The sequence below is a fragment of the Ptiloglossa arizonensis genome, unplaced genomic scaffold (assembly GCF_051014685.1).
Source record: "Ptiloglossa arizonensis isolate GNS036 unplaced genomic scaffold, iyPtiAriz1_principal scaffold0393, whole genome shotgun sequence".
Taxonomy (NCBI): Eukaryota; Metazoa; Arthropoda; class Insecta; order Hymenoptera; family Colletidae; genus Ptiloglossa; species Ptiloglossa arizonensis.
In genome coordinates, this window is record NW_027478763.1 from 11,691 (window position 1) to 17,535 (window position 5,845).

Sequence of the window (5,845 nt, forward strand, 5' to 3'; positions counted from 1 at the left end):
TACGTTATACGTTATACTTATACGTTATACGTTATACGTTATACGTTACGTTATACGTTATACGTTATACGTTATACGTTATACGTTATACGTTATACGTTATATTATACGTTATACGTTATACGTTATATTATACGTTTTATACGTTATACGTTTATACGTTTATACGTTATACGTTATACGTTATACGTTATACGTTATTCGTTTATACGTTATACGTTATACGTTATACGTTATACGATATACGTATACGTTTACGTTATACGTATACGTTATACGTTATACGTTATACGTTTATACGTTATACGTTATACGTTAGTACGTTATACGTTATACGTTTATACGTTATACGTATACGTTATACGTTATACGTTATACGTTATACGTTATACGTTATACGTTATACGTTATACGTTATACGTTATACGTTATACGTTATACGTTATACGTTATACGTTATACGTTATACGTTATACGTTATACGTTATACGTTATACGTTATAACGTTATACGTTTACGTTATACGTTATACGTTATACGTTATACGTTATACTTATACGTTATACGTTATACGTTATACGTTATACGTTATACGTTATACGTTATATTATACGTTATACGTTATATTATACGTTATACGTTATACGTTATACGTATACGTTATACGTTATACGTTATACGTTATACGTTATACGTTATACGTTATACGTTATAAGTTATACGTTATACGTTATACGTTATACGTTTATACGTTATACGTTATTACGTTATACGTTATACGTTATACGTTATACGTTATACGTTATACGTTATACGTTATACGTTATACGTTATACGTTATACGTTATACGTTATACGTTATAAGTTATACGTTATACGTTTACGTTATACGTTATACGTTATACGTTATACGTTATACTTATACGTTATACGTTTATACGTTATACGTTATACGTTATACGTTATACGTTATACGTTATACGTTATACGTTATACGTTATACGTTATACGTTATACGTTATACGTTATACGTTATACGTTATACGTTATACGTTATACGTTATACGTTATATTATACGTTATACGTTATACGTTATATTATACGTTATACGTTATACGTTATTACGTTATACGTTATACGTTATACGTTATTCGTTATACGTTATACGTTATACGTTATACGTTTTATACGATATACGTTATACGTTTACGTTATACGTTATACGTTATACGTTATACGTTATACGTTATACGTTATACGTTATACGTTATACGTTATACGTTATACGTTATACGTTTATACGTTATACGTTATACGTTATACGTTATACGTTATACGTTATACGTTATACGTTATACGTTATACGTTATACGTTATTCGTTATACGTTATACGTTATGCGTTATACGTTATACGTTATACGTTATGCGTTATACGTTATACGTTATACGTTATACGTTATACTTTGACGTTATACGTTAATACGGTATACGTTATACGTTATGCTTTATACGTTATACGTTTGACGTTATACGTTATACGGTATACGTTATACGTTATGCGTTATACGTTATACGTGATACGTCATACGTTATACGTTACACGTTATACGTTATACGTTATACGTTATACGTTATACGTTATACGTTATACGTTATACGTTATGCGTTATACGATATACGTTATGCGTCATAGGTCATACCTTATACGTGATACGTCATACGTTATACGTTACACGTTATACGTTATACGTTATGCGTTCTACGTTATGCTTTATACGTCATACGTTATACGTTATACGTTATACGTTATACGTTATACGTTATACGTTATACGTTATACGTTATTCGTTATACGTTATACGTTATGCGTTATACGTTATACGTTATACGTTATGCGTTTATACGTTATTACGTTATACGTTTATACGTTATACGTTTGACGTTATACGTTATACGGTATACGTTATACGTTATGCGTTATACGTTATACTTATACGTTTATACGTTATACGGGTATACGTTATGCGTTATACGCTATACGTTATGCGTTATAGGATATACATTATGCGTTATAGGATATACGTTTATACGTGATACCTTGTACGTTATACGTTATACGTTATACTGTTATACGTTATAACGTTATGCGTTATACGCTATACGTTATGCGTCATAGGTCATAACCTTATACGTGATACGTCATACGTTATACGTTACACGTTTATACGTTATACGTTATACGTTATACGTTATACGTTATACGTTATACGTTATACGTTATACGTTATACGTTATACGTTATATTATACGTTATACGTTATATTACACGTTATACGTTATACGTTATACGTTATACGTTATACGTTATACGTTATACGTTATACGTTATACGTTATACGTTATACGTTATAAGTTATACGTTATACGTTATACGTTATACGTTATACGTTATACGTTATACGTTATACGTTATACGTTATACGTTATACGTTATACGTTATACGTTATAACGTTATACGTTATACGTTATATACGTTATACGTTATACGTTATACGTTATACGTTATACGTTATACGTTATACGTTATACGTTATACGTTATACGTTATACGTTATACGTTATACGTTATACGTTATACGTTAGACGTTATACGTTATACGTTATACGTTATACGTTATACGTTATACGTTATACGTTATACGTTATACGTTATACGTTATACGTTATACGTTATACGTTATATTATACGTTATACGTTATATTATACGTTATACGTTATACGTTATACGTTATACGTTATACGTTATACGTTATACGTTATACGTTATACGTTATACGTTATACGTTATATGCGTGCAACAAAACCTAACCTCGTGTAAAACAAAATCATACGCTACGAGGTATGTCGGTACGGAAAATCTGAACATCTAATTCTAAGTTAATTGACGTTACTTTTCGCGATTTTGATGGGAAGAATATTGGTCAACCTAAGGCAAATTTTCGGTTGAAAATACTAGTTAAATACAGAGTAAGAATCAATAAATTTGGGTTCAAAAAACAAAACAATTTTAAGCAGAATTTACGTGTGGACTAAATGAAAACAAGTCGGAAATGATTCTTGAGAGTGATAGTAATCGACAGAAATAGCTGATGATCGAGGTTCTGTGCAAAATGTCGTTCAACAAATTTCGACGTGATGCATCGGATTAAAGTGCGCGCACTTTAATCCGATGCATCACGTCGAAATTTTGTTGAACGACATTTTGCACAGAACCTCGATCATCAGCTATTTTCTGTCGATTACTATCACTCTCAAGAATCATTTCCGACTTGTTTTCATTTAGTCCACACGTAATTTCTGCTTAAAATTGTTTTGTTTTTTGAACCAAATTTATTGATTCTTACTCTGTATTTAACTAGTATTTTCAACCGAAAATTTGCCTTAGGTTGACCAATATTCTTCCCATCAAAATCGCGAAAAGTAACGTCAATTTAACTTAGAATTAGATGTTCAGATTTTCCGTACCGACATACCTCGTAGCGTATTGATTTTGTTTTACACGAGGTTAGGTTTTGTTGCACGCTTATAACGTATAACGTATAACGTATAACGTATAACGTATAACGTATAACGTATAACGTATAACGTATAACGTATAACGTATAACGTATATATAACGTATAACGTATAATATAACGTATAACGTATAACGTATAACGTATAACGTATAACGTATAACGTATAACGTATAACGTATAACGTATAACGTATAACGTATAACGTATAACGTTTAACGTATAACGTATAACGTATAACGTATAACGTATAACGTATAACGTATAACGTATAACGTATAACGTATAACGTATAACGTATAACTATAACGTATAACGTATAACGTATAACGTATAACGTATAACGTATAACGTATAACGTATAACGTATAACGTATAACGTATAACGTATAACGTATAACGTATAACGTATAACGTATAACGTATAACGTATAACGTATAACGTATAACTTATAACGTATAACGTATAACGTATAACGTATAACGTATAACGTATAACGTATAACGTATAACGTATAACGTATAACGTATAACGTGTAATATAACGTATAACGTATAATATAACGTATAACGTATAACGTATAACGTATAACGTATAACGTATAACGTATAACGTATAACGTATAACGTATAACGTATAACGTGTAACGTATAACGTATGACGTATCACGTATAAGGTATGACCTATGACGCATAACGTATAGCGTATAACGCATAACGTATAACGTATAACGTATAACGTATAACGTATAACGTACAAGGTATCACGTATAACGTATATCCTATAACGCATAATGTATATCCTATAACGCATAACGTATAGCGTATAACGCATAACGTATACCGTATAACGTATAACGTATAACGTATAACGTATAACGCATAACGTATAACGTATACCGTATAACGTATAACGTCAAACGTATAACGTATAACGTATAACGTATAACGTATAACGTATAACGCATAACGTATAACGTATAACGTATAACGCATAACGTATAACGTATAACGAATAACGTATAACGTATAACGTATAACGTATAACGTATAACGTATAACGTATAACGTATAACGTATGACGTATAAAGCATAACGTAGAACGCATAACGTATAACGTATAACGTGTAACGTATAACGTATGACGTATCACGTATAAGGTATGACCTATGACGCATAACGTATATCGTATAACGCATAACGTATAACGTATAACGTATAACGTATAACGTATAACGTATAACGTATAACGTATAACGTGTAACGTATAACGTATGACGTATCACGTATAACGTATAACGCATAACGTATAACGTATACCGTATAACGTATAACGTCAAACGTATAACGTATAACGCATAACGTATAACGTATACCGTATAACGTATAACGTCAAACGTATAACGTATAACGTATAACGTATAACGTATAACGCATAACGTATAACGTATAACGTATAACGCATAACGTATAACGTATAACGAATAACGTATAACGTATAACGTATAACGTATAACGTATAACGTATAACGTATAACGTATAACGTATAACGTATAACGTATAACGTATAACGTATAACGTATAACGTATACGTATAACGTATAACGTATAACGTATAACGTATAACGTATAACGTATAACGTATAACGTATAACGTATAACGTAAACGTATAACGTATATCGTATAACGTATAACGTATAACGTATAACGTATAACGAATAACGTATAACGTATAACGTATAACGTATAACGTATAACGTATAACGTATAATATAACGTATAACGTATAACGTATAATATAACGTATAACGTATAACGTATAACGTATAACGTATAACGTATAACGTATAACGTATAACGTATAACGTATAACGTATAACGTATAACGTATAACGTATAACGTATAACGTATAACGTATAACGTATAACGTATAACGTATAACGTATAACGTATAACGTATAACGTATAACGTATAACGTATAACGTATAACGTATAACGTATAACTTATAACGTATAACGTATAACGTATAACGTATAACGTATAACGTATAACGTATAACGTATAACGTATACGTATAACGTATAACGTATAACGTATAACGTATAACGTATAACGTATAACGTATAACGTATAACGTATAACGTATAACTTATAACGTATAACGTATAACGTATAACGTATAACGTATAACGTATAACGTATAACGTATAACGTATAACGTATAACGTATAACGTATAATATAACGTATAACGTATAATAT